Here is a 21,286-nt window from a genome sequence, read left to right as displayed (position 1 = left end):
ATGGAGGTGCCATGTGGACCACGAGGTGCCGGTCAGGACATGGAGGGATGGAGGTGCCACGCGGACCACGAGGTGCCGGTCAGGACGTGGAGGGACGGAGGCACCACGCGGACCACGAGGTGCCGGTCGGGACGCGGAGGGTCGGAGGTGCCACGCGGACCACGAGGTGCTGGTCCAACATGGCCGGTGCTGCGTGGCATCACTGCCCCGGCCCAGCTGGCCCGCCTCATTCCGGGGAGAGCCGCGGGACGCAGCCGGAGCGCGAGGGGGCCTGGAAGGCCTCCTCCACTGCCCGGTGTTGGCTTGAGGCTGGAGACGTTGCCTGCTCCGGCGCACCACGTCATCCTCGTGCCGGCACTAGGTCAGCGGAGCGCACAGGGAGCAGCGAGACGGGGGCTCYGCTCCGTCGTCCGGCTCTTCCGAGCGCTTCGTAGTCCCGATTTGAACCCTTTATCTCCTAAACCGTGCTGACTTCCTAGGAGCCTTATGGATCAGTGCAGTTATTTTAATAAACAAATTGAGATTGTCGCAGAAACCATAATATGGTGTTATTAGTATTCTTCAGTATTGTTATAAAAGTTATGCACAAGATCTAAACAAGCGAGATAAGACAATCTATCTTCAGTGTTAGTTATTGCTCAATTACAGCTTCATTCAAAACCATTAATTGGTAGAAAGAAATAAGCCTGTGAAGTCACTTTAACACAGCATGCTATTTCCTTTATTCTTTTAATACATGATTATGTTTGGGAGGCTTAAAAGACTTTTTTAGCAATCATTTGCTAAAGCTGCTTTAATAGCTGTTAAAGACTAGGAAACACAATGTCAGTTAATTTTGTATGAGATCATTGGGAACTAGGGGAAAGAACAGAAAAAATATAATGGAATAAAAGAAAATGATAAGCTGGAGGAGTGAGCATCTAAACAACTGCATGATAAGTTAGATGATTCAGCAACGCAAGCAAGGTAATTTGAGAGTCATGTACTGATAGGTTTTCTTTTCTGCAAACTGTACTAGTAGTCAATGTACCCACATCATTGCTCCCCTCAGCTGGATACCAGAACTGCCTGTCTGCAGACCTCGAATTACAAGTACCGCAGGTACTTCAATTTTTGAACATTATGATAGTGGGGAGCATGACTCCTCTGTTCCTTGTTCCAGCACAGAGAATATTAATATCTCCCCATCCTCCCTGCACTGCTGGTACAGCTGGGAAACTGAGGCAACTGGACAAACGTCTCCTTCAACGCCACACGTGGAACGTGGTGGGCAGGAGCTTGCATTCCGGCCTCGCCTCCCCGCAGCATCGCCTCCTGCCCGCAGAGAGCATCTTCAGCCCACGAGGCCAGCGGAGACGGAGGTTCGTGGCCCGACTGCCATCCTCGTGCCGAGGCAGTTAGCCCTGCCATCAAGGTAGTCCTGGAGCTGAAGAATTGTATTGATGGGGAACACCAGCTCTCCTACAGCGAAGCTGAGGCTCCCTCTGTTTGAAGSATAACTTCTCTCATTAATCTAAAATGTACATGTCTACCTGTAATGCTCTGAAAAACTGTGTTCTTCAGCTGGATACAGAAGAGACTTAAAGTCCTAGACTTGGACTAATTTCAGCTAGGGATTCTTGGAAATAAGGCACTCAAGTTCCTTTCCTCTTCCCCCATTCCAAACACGTTTTATTTAAGGCTGACAGTAGGCTGCTTTTGTCTGCAGACGTAGAGCTCAAAACATGGTTCTGATCACAACCAAAATAATTTCACAGAATAATTTCATAGACAGGAAACAACACGGACGCCGCAGCCTTGTCGCTGGAGCTGGGGAAGAGGGGGTGAGAACAGCCACTGAAATGTTCGCACAGATGTGCGCTTCTGTTCGCACCTCTCCACATTACTGTCTCAAGCAATATTCACCTCATCTTTCAGGTGCGAGCACCACGCTGAAATCAATAGATCTCTTCACATTTCTCTTAAAAAACCTGTTTGTTTAAGTGTCCAATTTCCTACACTCTCAACCACTGACTGCGCTATTGCAAATTCCCCTGGAAGAAGAACATTCTGGGAACAGGTTATTGATCAAATAATTTGGATCATTTGTGTGAGAAATTTCCGAAACAGAGCCCTTTCTCTTCTTTCCCACAACAGCATTTTTGAAAATTTTAAAATCTTCTATCACATTTTCCTTTGAGTAACCCAGACAAAACTGCAGTTCTGTTTATCTCAAGAGAGTTTTGCCATCTTCACATTCACTCCAGCATAGAAATCCTTTCTTTTCCCATGCAGAATAACCAATATTGAACCCAGCTCAGTGAAGTGCTGAGCAGACAGGCACAGACTTAAGGATGGATATACAAGTTCAGATCTTTCAAAACCAGAAAATAAATGAAGATGACAACAGTCTGAAAACATCAGTTTCTGAAAACCTCAAACTTATGAAAAACAGAAAACCATAAGTTAAGACATTTTTAGCTCCAGTCCCTGGAAACCATGAAATATGTTTAGTACTGCATGTAGGCAGGCAGCAGCAGCCAGTCTCCCCGAGGCTGCTGGGTGCCTTCAGCTGAAGGACAGAGGTGGGAGCGCAGACAAATGAGCAGCGACTGCTCAGGGCAATGGGCTGGGAACCTGCGAATCGCCAGGGAGTTTATATGACATGTTGTTTTTTACTGCAGGGTCCCTGTCGAAGCACCGGTGGTGCTGAATGACTGCCCACATCTCCGGCAGAGCAGAGGTGCCTCTGCCCAGTGACAGCCTCGCAGCTGCAAGCTGTTGCTTCGCTGACGGCCGTGCAAGGCAACCAGAGGATTTCAGTGAGAGATTATGCGCTGGGCCGCACTCTTTATCTAAACAAGCACCTTTACTCCCAGAAAATYCTTTTGTACAGGTTATTAAAACCATCTCTCCCTATTCTGTTCACGGAGTCTTTAACCAGCATGTCAGGAAGGCCACATGATAATRATCAGATGTTTCTGCTTTGCCTAGATAAATTAGCTAAGGAGAGCAGCCAGTCGGCTTTCATTCTTGAGTTAGATGCCAACTAGTAATGAAGACTGATGATAAAAAACAAATCTCTTCAGTTTTAKCTAAACCTTAAAATTAGGAACCAAACCCAAATACATGTTCTTGKGTAAAGCCTGATTTAGTTAGTTTAGGTTTGGTTACAGAGGTTGGAATAAAATGCACGCAAAAGTTTGCTTAACATAAAATTGTATTCAGTAATGTCAAAGTAGAAACCTYTGCAGTTGTGTTTTCTTAACACCTTTCCCAAGTCCTCAGTACTGTGCCACCAACCTCAGCAAGACCCAGCCTGAGGGCCACCTGCCCCTGTATGACTCAGCTTTGCGCTTTTCAAGTCCTAATGCTCCAAATTTGCCTGCCTGCAATGGGATGGAGACAAAGACCCAACACAGCGCACGTGCTGTGCGTGGTGGGACTGCAGAACCTGCAGCRAAGCTGCATTTCTGATGCAACGTATTTCCTATCACCAGTGTACTGCCGATCGTCACCTAGCCGTGGAGAGTTAGGGGCTTGCAAAGTGACCAAGTCTCACAGAACCGAGAAGACTGAGTTCTGAAAACAGTATTTGGAAAGATCCTGAAAAGAAACCCAACAAAGGAATCATACTATTTTTGATGGCTAGCTAAGCAGGTAGCCAAATAATAATAATAATAATAATAATAATTAATAATAATAACAACAAAAATAACAACAGTAACAACAGCATGTACCATTAATCAATTATTCAGTGGAAATACATCAAAGTTTGTATTAATCTCATAACTGGATTGCCTTTTCTATTTAGACTTAGATTAAATCTAAATAAGTAAAAGAATCTCTGTGAAATTTAAGCTTAGTATAAATTCACAGCCACKAGTTTGAGCAATTCAGGTGCCCCTTATTGCATTATGTATTTCTCATCAACCACCTTGAGCTGTGTTTTACATTTCACAGAAATGGGAGGAGTAGAGGGTTATACCCAGAGCACACATCTGATGGACACAACAGTCCCAATAACCGTGCCTCTGCTATGCTGTTGTACTAACTGCTCCTGTTGTTCAGCAGCATTTCCTGAGGCCTTTGAAAGGGTATTCTGTTTCAATTTACTTTTAAAATCTACTTCTTTTTACACTTCCCACATCATTTTGTATCATCCTGCTTTGTGCACATGGAGAATGAAGTAATTTAACGTTGGCATCAGAAGACGGACAATAGCTGCCGTTGCCCACACCGCAGTAGGTAGTCTGGTCTTCGCTAGCGGCAAAGGGTTGTAAATATTTAATGTGATAGCAGTCTGGCCAGACCCGAGACTCAGAATTTTACCTATTCAGAATTCTGGTGCAGCTCTTGCTGCCAAAGACTATTTTTACTACTCCTGCTAATGTGCAATATAAGATAGCCAAACGTAGTTGATACCAAAACTCTGTGTCTCATCATTTGACAAAATCCAGCTAACTGCATTGATTAACTCTTCATTGCCCAGCCAGTTTTAGCAATTTGCTTGTATCTTTCTCCTGAAACACCCCTTGGCCTTTGGAGACATTAATACGTACTCAAGAGTCAGATGAAGCTTTTGCCATTTGACTTCTCTGGAGGCTCAAGCCCCATGTTAGATCTGTAGACAGCAAAAACAGGCAGCAGTTTTAATATAGAGGATTTKTAATTGCCATAAAGATTGTGATAGTGCCTTAGTTTGATTATTTTAGCAAATATAATTATTTACTACATGCACAATAATATCGTTTATTACTCTTTAACTGAAAACTGAAGGACCTGATTCTGTTCTTCTCTTACTCTTGCTTAGGACAGCCTTGAAGATTTGATTCTCATATATAAACACTGACATGAAGTACATGCAGAATCTGGCTCTAAATTTAAATTATAGCTTGCAACAAAAACTGACTTTGGCATTTTGAATACTGGAGAGAGCAGCAGTTTTAAATAGTCATCCATCACACAGGAAAACATTCAGCTGTGAATCTGAAGTAGAAACCTTAAGGCATGAAGCTAGACAAACATTTTGGCTGAAATCCACCATTAGGATTGTCAGAATAAACATTAAAAAGGGTTTTGTATTCAGCTAGAATATCTGTTTACAGCTATCTTTTGCTGAAGCCGCATATTGTACAATGAAATGAGATCCCCCAAAACATTTTTGTTCTAATAACTTTATAAACTCTGCTATATATTTTATGGAATTTAAATGTATGACTTCTTGGCCCAGAACTTCTTCTGCAGGAGATTATTGGGAGAAAACATTACCATATGTCAGCAGAATGGCAACATCCCATAGATACTCAAGAGGATCTCAGGCTTAACATGGCTCTCATGTTTATAATGTAGCAATATTTCTGTACTTCGTATACGGGTACCTCTGCTTATACAAACAACATTATAGCAATGATTGTCAAAGACACTTACAGGAGTCCAAAGAAAATAAGCATACATTTCTTCTTACATACTTTCAAAAAATAGCATGCTTCTGCTAGCACAGCTGGTGAGAGATCACAGGCCGCCATCCCTATGCCCAGCACAGTCATACTGGAAAAAGTCTGTAATGTAGACCTGGACTAAATGTTTTCTGTGTTTCCTTGGGTGGTCATAAGATACCACTTAATCCTGCAGAGTTAGCTGTCCTGCAGCTTGCACACTTTCCATGGAGAACTTTGGAAACTGTGATATTAAATCATGTGCCCATTAACTAGCACTCTTGAGGACTTTACAGAAAACTTAGRTATTTGGTATTCATTGATGGAGTTCTCAAAGGAAAATTATTTTCCTCCTGTGAACACCTGTGCTTTCACTGTCTTCTTCACTGTTAAAYTCAGTGCGGTCCCTGATCTAACCCATACAAAGGCAGAGGTTGTGAGGCTACTGCTTCTCCCAACTTCAGCAGTTACCAGTCGCTAGGTTTGGGAAGCGTTATAGACATATATCTCGGAGAGCATCACGCTGACATGGGGGTGCACATGATCTATAAAACTCCTCCAAAATGCTGGGGAAGAGGTGATAGTTCAGTACTCACAGGACACAAGCTCTAAAAAACCAACAAYTTTGAAATTAGATTCGCCAGTCTTTCTATTTAAGTTTTTACCTACTCTCATAAGTATTTCTTATATTTAGGAAAAAAAATTGTTACAGTTAATAAGGCAAAACCAGTCTTCTGCTTCAATAGTTATGCTCCTGCATCCAGCAGTACCTTAGAGAAAAGAGATGTTTTTCTTGTAAGCAAAATCCATGGGTTCGTTGCACTATCAGGAGGGAGAAGCAGGTCAAAGTTTCCACTCCTCAGCAACAACTGCAGTTATGGTCCCTGAGCGCTTGCAGACCTGTATCCAGGACAAGTAAATGATGGGGCTGTGGAGAGGCATCCAAAGGGGATAGGGCTGAACGTCTGCTCCTCGCAAGGCCAGCTGTGGAGAGACTGGCTGAAGAGTCAGAAAGAGTCCTTGCTTGCAAATGTATAACAGTGTGTAAACTACATAACTAGCTTTACTAGCATGTGATTTTAGCAGAATCTTAAGATACGGATTTTGCTCCTTAAAAAGTTCTCTTTAAGTCTGTGAGGATTTTTTAAAATGAATTCCTGCAGAATATGTTTTCAGCCCTGATAGTTGCAGAGAAAAATTGAGCTTGAAAATGAGGATCCAAAAGTCTAAAACCTAGGTGGCCTTATGAAGAATTACTGTAGTTTTAAAGTCAATCTTGTGCTTTCTAGAATACAGAGAGGGATCGCTTGGCTTTTGAACATGCCTGCAAGTGTGGGAAGATTACTAATCTCAAACTTAACAGAGCTGTAACAGATTCGAACTCAGGGACAGTTGTTACCCTGGGGATGGAGGTTCGTCCCCACCTGAGCTGTACAACAGAAAACCTTTCCGAGCCTGAGCGTCCTCCCGCACGAAGCACGGTCCTGGGTGTTCCAGCGCCAGCGCAGCGCGGGAGCCGGGGACGCTGCGCCCGCCGGCRCCTCCGGCCACACCAGGGCCGCGAAACACCAGGGCTGCCCCCGGCAAAACCGCGGCTGAAGGCAGCATGGGAAGAAACAGGTCAATCCACGCACAGCTGCATTTACAGGAGTTAGGAATTAAAGAAAAGAAAACCCAAGTAAGCCACGAGCGTAGGATGAAATTAGCCGTATTGTCTTAAATCAGAGATCTGAACTCCTCCGAGCGATCGCACGCCAAACGGTACGTGGCAGTATGTCTGCATGCAGCACCACCTCTGTAGGCACTTGGTGCCAGGAGTACACAACAACGCCAGCCACATTTCCTTAGCTTTGCAATTTTTATGGGCTTTTTGGAGCAAAATCAAGTTATACACCTGCATATCATTTCCAACGCACTTGCTACTAGAGCACATTGCATTGTACAAGTGAAAGAAACAGCATCAAGCTGCTTAATCAAACCTTTGGCTCCTAAAGGAATAAACGACATTTTTCCAGCTGCTGCAGAATATGTCTCAGCATAAGAATAGCCATTTATGTTTAAACATACAGAGAGCTGTCATCTGGTTTACTTTTACTATCAAAAGAAAATTGGAATAGCTGAAGATCAGCAGTTATACACGCATCTCTTCAGGAAGGCACTTTTACAAGGGCTCCGCTGTGGAAGCGCTGGACTACGAGGCAAAATAGCTGAGAGCGAGCTCACCATACTCAAAGCATTGCTCAAAAGTGTCATTGCAAGATCTTGGAAAAGCAACACCTCAGTGTAAGCAGCAACATCTTTGTGGACTTACAAACAGTTTTAATTCTGAGCAAAAGCAGATGCAAATTCCTTATTTACCTTATAAGAAAAATAAACAGCTTCGTACTCTAGTAATAAAACGCTTTAGATTTAGTGGTTTATATTGGACTCATTTGAGATTGTTATGCGTAATTAATATCACTAATTAGTATCTGTTCCTTTTTAATCAAGTGAAACTCAAGACTGGAAAATGTTTATGTTATTTATTTGACTTTTCTGTGTTAATTCCAGAAGCTCCCTAAGGACAGAACATCAAAGATTGAAGCTGCAGGAACTACTTTGTTTTGCTTCCTTTGGCAAATACCTTTTGTGCACGGCCAATGGATGGGAATGAGCAGTTACGTCATTGTCATCTTAAACTACCGTACAGAGGCTAGGTTAGAACAATTCAGGCAATTATTGCTAAAGAATTACTGGAAATAAGCCTGTCTTTTAGAATTTTTATATTTACAGGACAGATCATGATCCTAGCTTTCCTATACATATATGTACATTAATGTCTCACTTTTAATTCTGGGAAGTATAATTAAAAATGAATTTATAGCAGATGAGAACAAATCCTCCAAGYAAATAGAAATAGCAGTCTCTGACAGTTGAAGCAAAGCCAAACAGAAATCTTAGATTTCTTGCTTTCTGCATAGCACTATCAGTTTTTAAGACACGGATGTTTTTCCTACTTACTTAATGTGTATTACTTAGCCAAAATCCTTTACTTGAAGAGTGGGTGTCCATGCAAACTTTCAAAGGCTTTTCAATAAAGCAGCAATTACAAGTGCATATTATCAATTTTTTTACTCCGAGGCAGAAATGTATTCCAACCTGAATATCGCCACTTTGCTAGAGCTGTAGTTAAGCAACACTAAAAGTCAYGTAACTAAAATTAGCCAGAATTTGCTCTCCTTTTACATCCTAGGTGACAGAGGTCAGATCTGTAATTCTAGGTATTTTACGCCTTTTATGAGTRTTTTTAAAGCAGTGTACATTCCTTGGCAAGAATGATTTTTCTGTCTTGCATCATTCTCATGTTACATAAATCCCAAAGAATGGTATCTAAATGCTGTAAACAAGGGTTCATATATATAAGTTAGTTTTATGTATTATCTAAGSGACTAACAACGCTTACTGGCCTAACTGTAAGGTCGAAATATTTCAGTGTGTTGGAGGCGAACGATTCCAGAAGTGCAGCTTATGAAATCGAATTTTAAGTCAAAGCACTCAGCTTCTTAACTCACAACATGTGAAAARATGCTAATTAATAAGGTTTGTATTGTATCAAGGATTTACAAATGATAACAAGGATCTGTAATTCAGAGATTTGCCAGATAAAATATTTAGTTGTTAACGAAGATTACGTGGAATCATTTTCTGTCGCACCTTTCAAACTAGATCAGTCACCTCCCACCATAGTGGTGTGACAGGCTTATTGCTGCAATAAAGTAGTAGCTTGCTACGATTTTTTTCAGCGCAAGACCACATCTGTTTTCATCAAGAGTCTGAGCTGCTAACTGAATAATCATATGGATTTCCTATAATACTGTATCAGACTTGGCTAATGTGAGCAAAACAAAAGCTTTGCTCCTGCATTACGAGGGTCAATTATATACSGGGAAAGTCATTGCGTTTGTTGCAAGCTTCAAGTGTCAAGATTTGACAGCCCATCGCTAGGACCTCAATCACAAGGGGAGAATCAGATCCAGAATGGTTAGTAAAGGGCAGAGAAGCTGCCTCGGAGAGCTGACTTCAACGGCTTGTTCACGCAGGAAGGGAAAATAACTTAGGAAAATGGAGTAGCATGAAAGAAAAGCTGAAATGTGAGAAATGCAAATGATTATACAGACAGTAGCAAGAGGCGCACGGAGTGATGCAATATAAAGGGCAAAGACAGGTGAACAGAGTTTAGTGTGAATATTTTTGTTGGTTTTAAAAACCTGACTTCTATTTCCTGTGATTCTGAGGTAATGAATTGTTCCACTAGCCCAAAGTGTTTCATATTACAGCTCTTATGTTGTGGGTAACCATAGAGAATATACAGTTCCCTATTTCCCACTGGTAACTGTTTCTAATAACAGATGTGCTAGCATTATTGCACAAGCTTTAGATGCATGTCACACAGAAGGTTCGTTAAATATCAGGCAGTAAATACCAGTTTTCTTTCATTTTGCTACTTCCATTCAGCAGATTGATTCAGAGTAAATTAGAGAACTGGAGAAGCATGCATCTGTGCGTGCATGCAGGAGAGAAAAGGAGCTGGGGAAAGAAGAACCCACCCCCCTTGCCTTGTGAGAATTTAAAAGTTATTTGGTTACTTCCACTTTTCTCTAGATCCAGGATTTTGTTGCCCAGCTTACAGAAAGCACCCGCAGAGCATTCACATACACCCCCAAATTTCACCTTTGCCTTCGGGGTCTGGAGAACGGCGCTAACCCTTGAAACAGCCTTTGAGTTTGAACAAAAAGATATGAGATGGAGAAATCTATTTTATCAGCGCTTCCCACACTCATTTGCCGATTGTAGCCAGATTTAGAAACTCAAAGGTTATTCAATGATTCCCTATTTCACTATCTAAATGATGCCAGTGCTTTCTGCTGTGACTCCTCATCAGGCTAAGAGTTTAGAACAAAATATGTCACTTTTTAAGGGAAGATAAAATATTTCTCAGTGTGCTTTTCTAATCTACATTAATGATTTCACTAAGGGAAATTATTAGTGGTAAGAACTCTCAGAGTAGCTGTCGCTGAGCACACCCCTAGCCCCAGCACCGAGCACAGCAGAGGAGGAAATGAGCCCSCGCCGGAGAAACCAGGAGGAGCTCTGCGAGCGGCGAGGACAGCCGGCTCGGGAAGGTCCTCCRGCTCCCGCACGCGGGACCGAGGGACAGCGCTGTTCCTTTGGGTGTTTAGGAAGGTAGACTGGACGGCGAAAGGTTCCTCGAAGGCGTCCCGCAGGAGCGGATAGCGGGAGGCAACCCCTGCCCCGGGGGAGGAAAGGGGGCGGCCCGCCTCCCCCGGCCACCGCGGGGGCTCGGGGCGGCTCGGCGCCACGGTCCTTAAAAACGAATTCAAGAACTTCTGCAAAAATCCCGTTGCTTTCCAGTTTTATAAATAACTTTTATTGAAAAGCAATTAACAGATAAAAAGCCCCCCCAAGCCCCCAGCAAACCGACCAAAAAACGCTGACAAAACACCGCAGCGTTATTTCCACATGTGTGATCCTGCACTGTTACGAGCAAATGGTTTAATTTCTACGAGACCAAACAACATTAGCCTGTGCCTCAGCCATCAGTCTCCTCATTAGAGCTACTTCATCAGTACCGAGCGTGTAACGGAGCCAGTATTTTTGCACTGCTCCAGTGGCATGACCCTATGTTCTTTACCTTGTTTCAACTTGTTATTTACCTTGGCCCCAAGTCCAGATCTTGACTGCTGCTGCTTTCACCTAAGTAATACTAATCTCATCTGGAGCTCCCTGTACTTAGCCTCARCCCACAAACACGACCTTGTATTTAAGAGAACGCCACCCCATCGTTGTTGAGGATATCCTTGTAGTGCCACTGAAGGTAGCATTCCCTCCTGCAAACCACCTCGTCTGCACACACGGCAGTAAATCAACAACACACTCTCAAAGTCCAACTTGCAGTTAAAGGACAGCAATTCTTACCCCCCCCCCTTTTTTCTTTTTTAAAATCAAATTGCAAAAACATCAGGACTTTACAATTGCTGCCGAACTGCACGTTGTGGAGCTTGGAACGCTCTAGCAAGGTTCATATTTTCTGATTGGAAAGAGAGGCCCCTCGAACTATTAGCAGTATAGATCATCTCCGTAATTTGCACRCGGTCTAGCTTCCCCTAGTACACGTAGGCAGGGTAAGCCTGCAGACAGGCTCGCGAATCTCCCTGGCTGCGTGCTTCAGCCCCTCTGAAGTCACTACGTACTTTCTGTCACTTTTCCATCAGAAGGAACTCACAATATATGCCTCTACTTTATGTGTTTTCAATTAAACACAGTAAAATCTTCCATCAGTTATTTCCGTTGGCAGCCCATGTGACTGTCCCAGATTTCTCCCTGCACATTTCAATACTGGCACACACAACTCATTTTTCACCGGAGCTAAGAGTCTAAATACACTTTACATGGTGCAAAGTCCACAGTTTATCAGCAACTAAACATAAAACAATGACCAGACAAAATGAAGAACATGCAGTAAGTAAAATTTAATTTGATTTCCAAACAGGTATTAGAACCATTCAAAAATTATTTTTTAACACTCCATTTCATCCAAGACAAAAAAGAAACTACCTCACCTAGAAGGCACTGCATGCTATTTTCCTCCTGGTAGTACAGAAGTGGATTTTTGGTCAGATGTCTTTTGATCACCCAAATGAAGACAAACAAGTTACAGATTTGTTTCTTGGAGCTGTCACCAAAAGAAATGTAATGGCTCTGGAAATAAGGAACAAGTGAATTGCTCCATTTCTTGCAGGAGATTAAATATACACTACCCAAAAATAGCTAATGTACATATTTTGCTCTGGAAAATGAAGACAACTTCCAAAATCAAAGGTGTCAGCCAGGGATAGAATTGACACTGCAGAGGCAACACAGCCAGTCAATGGAGCTGTGAGCAATTTTCATAGCAAAACCCTGGCAAAACACATCCAATTTTGGATATGATCACAAACCCCAAATTCACTCAGGCTCATGAAGCTTTCAGCCAAGTTAAGCCGTATACGAGTGGTTCCAGTGGGATGCTGCAGAGCTGTGGAGTTCAGTTCCTAGTAGGTGAGGAAGGAATAGCTCAGCACTTTTCAGACTTCCTCTTGGTCCAGTTTGGGACAGAAAGCAGGTCACTTCATCTCCATGCAGGGAGGAGAAGGGAAACTCATCTTGCTAAGCCTTAAGGAGGGGTTCAGGGACAGAAAGGTGCACATTTGCTAAGCATGGCAGAAACTGGATGCTAGAGAAATCTCTGGCACATAGAAAATGTATTTGTTAACAAAATAGAGGTACAGTTAGAGGGAATAGTAGCTATTTTTGATTAAAAACTTTATTGCTGAGGTGTATCTTTAATCTGCAAAATAAAATCATGGCTATATCAAAGAGCTGTCAGTGACTCACAGAAACTATAGGTAAGGACTTATTTTGGACATGTTCCTAGGCAACCTGATCTTATTGGATCAGGAGGCTGGACCATGGATCTCCAGAGGTCCCRTCCAACCTAAGTTTTTCYGTAATAATAAGGTTTCATTTCTTTCTTCAACACTTAAGATGTTTATGACAACAGAATATTGTAAATCGTCTTGTTCTTTTCCTCATTAGCCTTTTACCTCAATACAGAGGGAAAGGGAGACATATGCTGGGGTGAGTCTATGAAAAAGTAACAGCAGATAAGTTTTTTTTTTTTTTTAAAAATGTGTTTAAGTCTGTTGCTGCTGGAAAGATAAAGCATAGATGAAACTGGATCCTGAAAAACATTTAATGTGTGGCTGCTAAGTCTTACATAGGAAAATCTCGGAAGCTACAGAAAGCAATAGAATGCTACCTTAGTGACAAAATTCAGGTCCTCTTTTTCTTTATTTCCAGTTTGAAGGCAAACAGACATTCAGAAGCACACAGTCCTTTCTCTCTGATGTCTTTTAAAAAAAACATACATAGATACTTCTTTCTAGTGTCTATGAAAGACATATATGCACATACGTGAGCTCTAGTCAATTCACACGAATTCTGCATAAAGATCTGAGATTAGAAATGGAGAACTACTTTCTCATCAGGAATTCAAGTTCTTCTCTACATAAACTCCCTATAGTTAACCTATGTTGTGAAGTGAACAGAGAAAGCAGGGGTCTGAATTTGGAGAACCATAGGACTTGATGAAGACTTAGCATTTCTGAAGTCTGATCTGTAAGAACCAAGGGTATTTGGTACTGGGTCCTTCTGCTCCCCCTGCCAAAATGAGGGGGGCAATTACTGGGCATAGCTGTTTCAAAGCCAGAAAGCTGCCTTGCACACAGTGTTGTTAACTGCTCAATCTACAAATTTGTGTTTCACAGACTTTTGAAATTCTGAGATAGCTCTTAGATGGGAAAGGAGCTTTGCTACTCTCATGTGATCTTGGCTGAAAATTCACAAGCGTCAAAGAAAGAGCTACAATGGTTTCAGTAAAGCCACACAGCCGTGGATTTAGAGGTTTTTAAAGTTATATGGTTACAACCTTTGTACACTCCTCACTCATTTCTTGGCCAGGCCTAGGTCAATGGATTTCATTTTCTGAAAAGTATCCTCACTTGGAAAAACTGCAATGAAATAAAACCCAGGGTGGTTTTATTTGGCAAAAACTCATCAGGCAAGTTTTTCACATTCTAAAGCCAAAATCAGTTTTGTGGTTTGCATGAATATTCTATTTTAATTCCAACCTGCAAAGTCAGAGGGATTTGGAAAGTAACTCAAGCTTTGGCCCATCTCTATCAGGAAATATTAACTAGAGTATATCTGTTATTAGTATTGCAGTTTTCATTGGGTATTGCGTTAGGCTTCCAAAGCTTTCACTGAGCAAGACTACTTTGTGCCACTGAAATACCACCTTCCAGCCAATATTCACCCAAGAGCAAAGGCCTTCTCCACAGCATTACAGTCTCCTTCAAACAAATCATGTACAAAGTTTCCGGCTTCTGCACATGCACCTACCCCACCTCATCTGACTCCAGACTTTGGCTTCTCCCCAGGTATGGTTTCAGTTCCTCAGACCTGGAGTGCATCCATGACTACCAGCTTTATCTTCACAAAGAGAAGCTGCTAATGAGCAATCAAGTGCCAAATGGGCAGCCCTCCAGAAGAGCTGCTTGGCACCTTGGACAACTCGGAGTACTGTTCCTGCAACAGACAGCATTCGGGTAACGGCAGGTCATTGACAAAACTTGTGACAGCCCTTTATGGACATTCATTCCTGCTGTCAGCGTAAATATTTTTATTCTGAACAGTAATGTTTAAACTTGCAGGCACTCAACCTAAGTAAAATGTACAAAAGAAATGTTAAATATATTTAAGATGATGCACATTTTTTTTTTCTGATTTGGGATATGTGATTATTCTGAACATTCACATCTGAACTGACTGCTATAGCTGAGGAGAGGGAAACAAAACATAAAAAATGCCTTTGCATATGAATTTTAGGTATGACACGCAGCTATTTTAAGATTTCTTTCTCTTCTGTCCATCACTGCAATGACAGAAACAGGAAGCAATCAGTATACCGTATAGTGTCTTCTTTTGGATACAACAGGCCATTTTAAGTAATCTAGCTTTAATATACAAAGCTAAAATGCTGATTCTGATCATTAAAAATTGCAAACATATCTGCCTGTTTGAAGAAGCAAATGTAAAGAACAACTAATATTATCGCTTTCCTAAAAAATGAGCAAATTGCAACTTTCATAAAGGTTTTAAAGGTCAAAAATACCATCAGCATTCTGCATCAGTTTTGTTGTTAGTCAGTTCCCGCATGTATTTAATAAAACAGCCCTCAAGACAACATTTCAAGATAGTGCATGCTTTTCGCCCTCACAATGAGTCATTTTCTGAATACTCTGCTCTTCCTTTTAAATTCGGTTGAATAATATTTGCTTAAAACTTTGTTCTAATTGTTATTTGTGGAAATTGAGCCTTGGTCAGCCTTACCATGCAAGGTGGCTGCAACTGTGCTCTTTTCACTATAATTGCCTAGATTTCAGCATCAGTGGAGAAACAGCAATTCAAAGTGGCTGTTAGCAATACACCAAACTTATTAAGCAATAAGAGAGAAGGAAAAATATTTAAGTATTTAAGGATGTGGAGTTACATCCTCAAGAGGTTTAGACCTTGACATGTGACATAAATCACAAAGTGTGCTCAACTATTTGCACGTTCAGTTGAAATTTAGTGAAAAAATCCCTTAGAAAGTGGGGAGGGAACATTTGGTAACATTGAATCATTTAATTGTAACTTTTTATTTTTTAACTCTTGGAAATCATACAGAACAAGAAGAAATCATCCAGTCCATTCTCTTGCTCCAAGTCAGGACCAATTATATCTCAATCATTCCTGAAAACACTTGCCAAACTTATTCTTAAAGATTTCCCATAATGGAGTTTCCTTAGGCTGTCCTGGCAACTTATACCAGTGCCTCACTATTTTAATCATTAGTTAGGTTTTCCTGATGTCTAGCCTAAATTGCCCTTACTGAATGGGATGTTTTCTTCAGAGCTGTTTTCATGAATAGAGAGTTTGATTATATTAAAAGAAGTTAGCATGCAAAAGTTATTTGTGCAGGAAGCCTTTATTTAAAAAAGGGGTTGTAAATGCTTACCTGAAAAAACCCACAACCCAAAACAAACAATATCCTCCCTACTCCTGCAAAGCCAAAGGAACAGCATGACTGCTGCCAGTGCCCATCTAAGATGCAAGAGAGTCCAGTGGGGCAAATTCCTGCTCTGAGTAAGAACAGCAGACAAAAGGTATAGATTTCACATCCTGGAATAGTCACTGGCTTATTCATTAGGTTACTGTTTGGACAAATGAGCTTACAACCTGGCCCCAAAAAGGGGCCTGGGAAAGAGGAGCAAGAGAATTTAGAAGTCATTTTCCATACTCAGGGGATGTGAACTAAGCAGGCTCAAACCTTCATCCTGGAGAAAAAGCCTGGCATGCTTTTGCACCTGTGCTTTTCCACTTTGCCTTAGAAAAACTATTTATGGCTAAGAGCAAGATAGAAATACCCACTCCTTACTGGATTGGCAATAGAAGCACTGTATGAGTCCCACCCCTCTACAGCCCATTTTCACCAACTGGTCCAGAGGTCTCCTTGCAGCCAGCTTTTGATGGTACCACTTTTAGGCATATCGCTTTTTTCAATTGCTTTTTTTATTATTATTATTATTTATTTTTTTATTTCTCTCTTGTGTGGGAAGTTTGGAGTCTTAGCTGGAAAGGGAATAGGGTGCCGTAGGCTAAACCGCGTGGATCTGAGGCCTGTTTACTGGGCCACAAAAACAGMTGAATATTTATTACAAGAGCTGATAACACATTTGAAAATAAATGAACTCACAAGCTGGAGGTCTTTGTATTTCCGGGGCAAGCTGGGCCTCTGCTCTGGGTTTTCTGCTGAGGCCACAAGCCTAGGCACAACTCTGCATTATCAATAATAATATCCAATAACAACTGCAAGAACCCCTTAACACTGATTCTAACAGCATCCTGAGGGAATCCCATCTGCAGCTCTCCAAGGAGAACAGTTTTTCCACTGATATTCCCCAATAAAGAGCCTTAATTCCAGCAGATTGGAGATGATGCCAACAACAAATTTGCCTGTGCTGCAACTAATTTTAGAGGATGAACAGATGTGTTTGGTATCAAGCACACCAATGGATAAGGTGTGTGGATAAAGAGCATAGCCTACAAATAATAAAATAATAATAATAACAAGCTAAACAAAAACCAAACATTACTTGACATCAGCTGGAAARCTCAGCAGAGCTTGCATGGGAACACATGAGGGAAGGTGTCTTGGTTGGAAAGCAGSTTGGGAACGCAGCAGGAGGCTGGAGGGTAGCGCGGGGACTTGCTGGGCGCACAGAGGAGCACGGTGCCAGCACAGTCTGCAGCCATCCACCCCGCATCAGCACTTGGTTCAGCGCCGGGCCGCATAGATGTGGCTATGCAATATCATTTCAGTCTGATCTACACACCTCTGTCCCAAAACAGGCCTGTGTCAGCATGACGGGGTGCAAGCAAATCCACATAAGTGGTACAGAGTGCAGAAAGCTGTGCAAAATACTGTAAAATAGAAAGTGGTTTCCTTACAGTCAATGGAACTATGCCAGTGTATAAGTAAGCAAATAAGATTAGAATTAGGATCATATTACTTATTTACCAACTACAACAGTTAGGCAGTGTAGAGAGTTGCTTTTTAATTCATTGATTTAGCCCAATTCTTCAAAAGATGGAAGTAAAACAGATAAATACTATTTAAATCAAGGATTTAAATAAATTTATTGATTTGAATACTATTTACTGATTCTCAGTCTGCATCCTAATTTAGTGCCTTGAAAAAGGCAGTTCCTCCTAGGCTGCTTGAAATGAATAGAAGTTACTTTTGTACTTTAAAAGCTAGTCTAGAAGAAAATTGCAAGAACATTTTCAAGTTAATGAGTATGAAAAGGAACATGACACTAATCACTAAATCTATGCAACTCAGCACAATTTTGCCCTGAAAGTCTCTTCCTTTAGCTATTGTGACAGTGTAAGAGCAGCAATGAAAGAAATTTGTCAAATAAATTATATTAAAAAATAAAATGGAATTCATCAAATTAAGTAACAATTATAATGTTACCAGTCCCAGTGATAAACACTTGGTGCAAATTTTGTGAGCTTTGAAGATAGCTTGGGAAGCGTCTTGCCTTATTTCTAAAGGATACTGGATGTGCCTCTACGCTTTTGTTTATAATAGATCATTTGCTATGGAGCCAGTACAGGAACTGGCGTAAGAGATAAGGAGCATTCAACACATGAGCCAGGACAAGGAGGTCTTCTTGGCCTCACCTATGTTGACATAACTGTTTTGCCAGTGGTAGAGTCTGTGGAGAGACACCGCGAACAATCTGGTGAAGATGAGCAAGCCCTAAGACACTACAGACTGACTCAAGATACTTTGCACAAACTAGGGGAATTGCCTAGGGGAACTGGAAGAGGTAAGTCATGTCCACATCAAGATTTATGAGAATACCAAAAAGAGATGAGTTAGTGCTTACCCAGGTCTCAAAATCACAGAATGCTTGAGATTGGCAGCGACCTCTGGAGATCATCTAGTCCAACCCCCTGCTCAAGCAYGGTCACCTACAGCACATTGCCCAGGACTGTATCAAGACAGCTTTCGAATATCTCCAAAGGAGGAGACTCCATAACCTCTCTGGGTCTCCATTTAAAGTCAGTCCTGTGATCGCCACAAATCCTTTTGTAAAAGGAATTTTATTTTTTCCATTACTGRAAAAGCTGCTTTGGTATCGCTACCTATCTGTACTTTCTCAGGCTCCCAGCAGGTCAGCACAGCAGGCGCTGGCTGCACGAGCTGGGGCACGAGCACAATGGCACAAGACATGCAAGGTGGCCAGGTCCCACCAGCGGTTCGAATCACAGCCCATAGACACCTCAAACACCACATCTCCTCCAGGGCATTCAGATATGCCTTTGGATACCGTCAGATTAATGCACAGCACAGCTCTTCTTACAGGGATAAATACAAAGAACTGCCAGAGAAAACCACTTACCTGTACCGCATCGAGCCCTGCTGGTCCCCCAAAGCCCAGAAATGATGCTGCATATTCTTGAGTGCCATCTACTGGCACCACATCCTATGCCAGTTTATATTTACACACTCATCCACCCGCTTTCCCACAGCTTCAGAGTGAAGAGATGGTATCTCAGAACCACAGCTTTCAAAAAGGTTGAAACACAGGTAAGAGCAAATGGCCAAAACGTCCCCTCTCTGTCTGCTACATTCCCATAGGCTCTGTCCCCACTCACCATGTTCCCACTGCTATGGGATGRAGAGTTGGATAACCTTCTGCAGGTCTGGGATTGGCCATCACTCGGGCACAGCCTTCTTCTGGCCTCTGGACTCCTTGGACTATAGGGAGAAAGAAACAATGCTTTTCTACAGACAAACTAAGACAGCATTGAAATCTATAGATCAGCATTCCTTATTTTGCAGATGTTTTAATAACAGCAATATACTTAAAGGAGTTTGACATGTAAGAAGAGTCATTGTTAGTCAGAAGAATTATCATTTTGTTGAGAAAAACAAGTAGCAACAGAACTCTGAGAAGCCAGTCCAAGCTGCCTGCAAATCACACATCTGGTTTCTAGGYAGGACCCCTTGAAGTCCTGCAGGACATGTTACCTTCTCCTCTAGTTCCCTCTGGTACATCTCAGTTCAACAGTGCTGTGCCCCAAACAACATTTATCTGCCCCAAACACAAGCTTGTTTTGCAAAGCCTTATCTGTAATGGGCTTAGAAACCAGTAGTATATGCAAGCTACAGTATTCAGCCATTCAAAAATCTCCCCTTAAGCAAGAGGGATCGATTTTAAAGGTAAATATGAAACAGGCTTTCCTCTCTGGGGAAAGCCAGAATGCAAAATTGGGCTCTGCATCATCCCTCAAGGGGACGGTCAGGACTTACGAGTCAAAGAGGGAACCAAACCTTTCACTGAAGGCCACCTTCTGCCACGTTCAAAAAAACAGTCAGCAAAGGCATCCCACCTGAGCTCAGCTTTACAAGGGCTCCTACCAACAAAAACCCTAAAGCAACCAACCTAGAGAGGTTTCTCACCCACAAAGCCCTCATGGATTTCAGGTTATCGCTTCTTAAATGTAGAACAGAGCAAACAGAGGCCAGTAGGAAACTCCTCTAACACACGGGACTCTAGCGAATGTTTCCTATCTGCTAAGCAGAGAGTTGACATTTCCAAGTATTATATCTCCTTTGACAGTATCATTGAATAGTTACTTTCCATGAATATTTTTGTACCCTCCCCTCCACTCAAACTTTTTTCCTCAGGCACCTTTACTTCTAGACAAGTGTTACAGCACTGGAAGCAGCTTGGTTTTGTGCTTGCAAATGCAAATATTAACAGCAGCTGCCTGGGTAACATTTCTTCTTTTGGCAACACAACATGAGCTTTCCACCTGCAAGCACAGCCGTTACAATTTGAGCAGCAAACACTAAATAACAGTGGAAAACTGTTCAGAGTGAATCTAATAAAATTAAAAAGGGAAAAATGATTATCAGTACTAGAGGAGGAAGAATAGAGGAAATCAGCAGAACTACAACAATACAGTTCAAGCTTAATTTTAATAAATTAGAGAATAGAAGACACTTCCCGAACTATTAAATTTATGCGGGTCCGGTACTACTCCGCTGAAATGCTGGATAAGTTGGTTTCCCTCTCCCACTGTGACATCTTGATCCTGTTCGCTAAAGCGCAAATTCTTTAGTCTGTTTGGTCTTCTCCTTAATCTTATTCAAATGTTTTTTTCAAGGCCAAGCATGTCTATTCACGTACACTTAGCCTTTGCTGTTATTTTCAATTTCTAATTACACACAACCAGTAGGAAGAGAGAGGAAAAAAAACCCACCCCACCACCTCAAAGCCATCCTCCAAAGTGGAAGAATTATTTCAATTATCTTTTTTCCTCAGAAATCTACCATTTTTAAAGTCAGGTGTAGGCAGGAGCATTTTTATTCTTCTCTGTAAGCAAATAACTTCCACGGGCAGCACTGCAGGCTGCAGGGTTGCTGCTGCCTTGCTTGGCTCGTCCCACCTCCCTGCCCCCGGCAGTACTGTGTAAAACTGTGTTGTTTGCACGGCAAATAAGTGTCTCCTGCTGGTTAACATATTTATTATTTACCCTTTTTTTTAAAAAAAAAAACCAGCTTTCCTTTGCTTTTGCTGCAACTTCAGGTTTAAACCTATGGCACCAGCAATCTCTACTACCGCCTGGCAGGTTGAAGAGGGCTGAGT

The 21,286-nt window shown here is 41.9% G+C and overlaps 1 long non-coding RNA gene across 1 annotated transcript; it reads right to left on the bottom strand.

Moving 5' to 3' along the window:
- Nucleotides 1-559: 559 nt before the first annotated feature.
- LOC146591467 (uncharacterized) lies at nt 560-19,656 on the bottom strand. Its single transcript, XR_014896765.1, has 3 exons — nt 19,580-19,656; nt 19,287-19,389; nt 560-1,420 (listed from the first exon to the last, which is right to left on the bottom strand). It is a non-coding gene; the product is annotated as an uncharacterized LOC146591467 (long non-coding RNA).
- Nucleotides 19,657-21,286: the final 1,630 nt, after the last annotated feature.

This window comes from Rhea americana, unplaced genomic scaffold (assembly GCF_003343005.1).
Source record: "Rhea americana isolate MKP2758 unplaced genomic scaffold, rheAme1 scaffold_37, whole genome shotgun sequence".
NCBI lineage: Eukaryota > Metazoa > Chordata > Aves > Rheiformes > Rheidae > Rhea > Rhea americana.
This window is presented reverse-complemented; position numbering and strand designations above follow the sequence as displayed.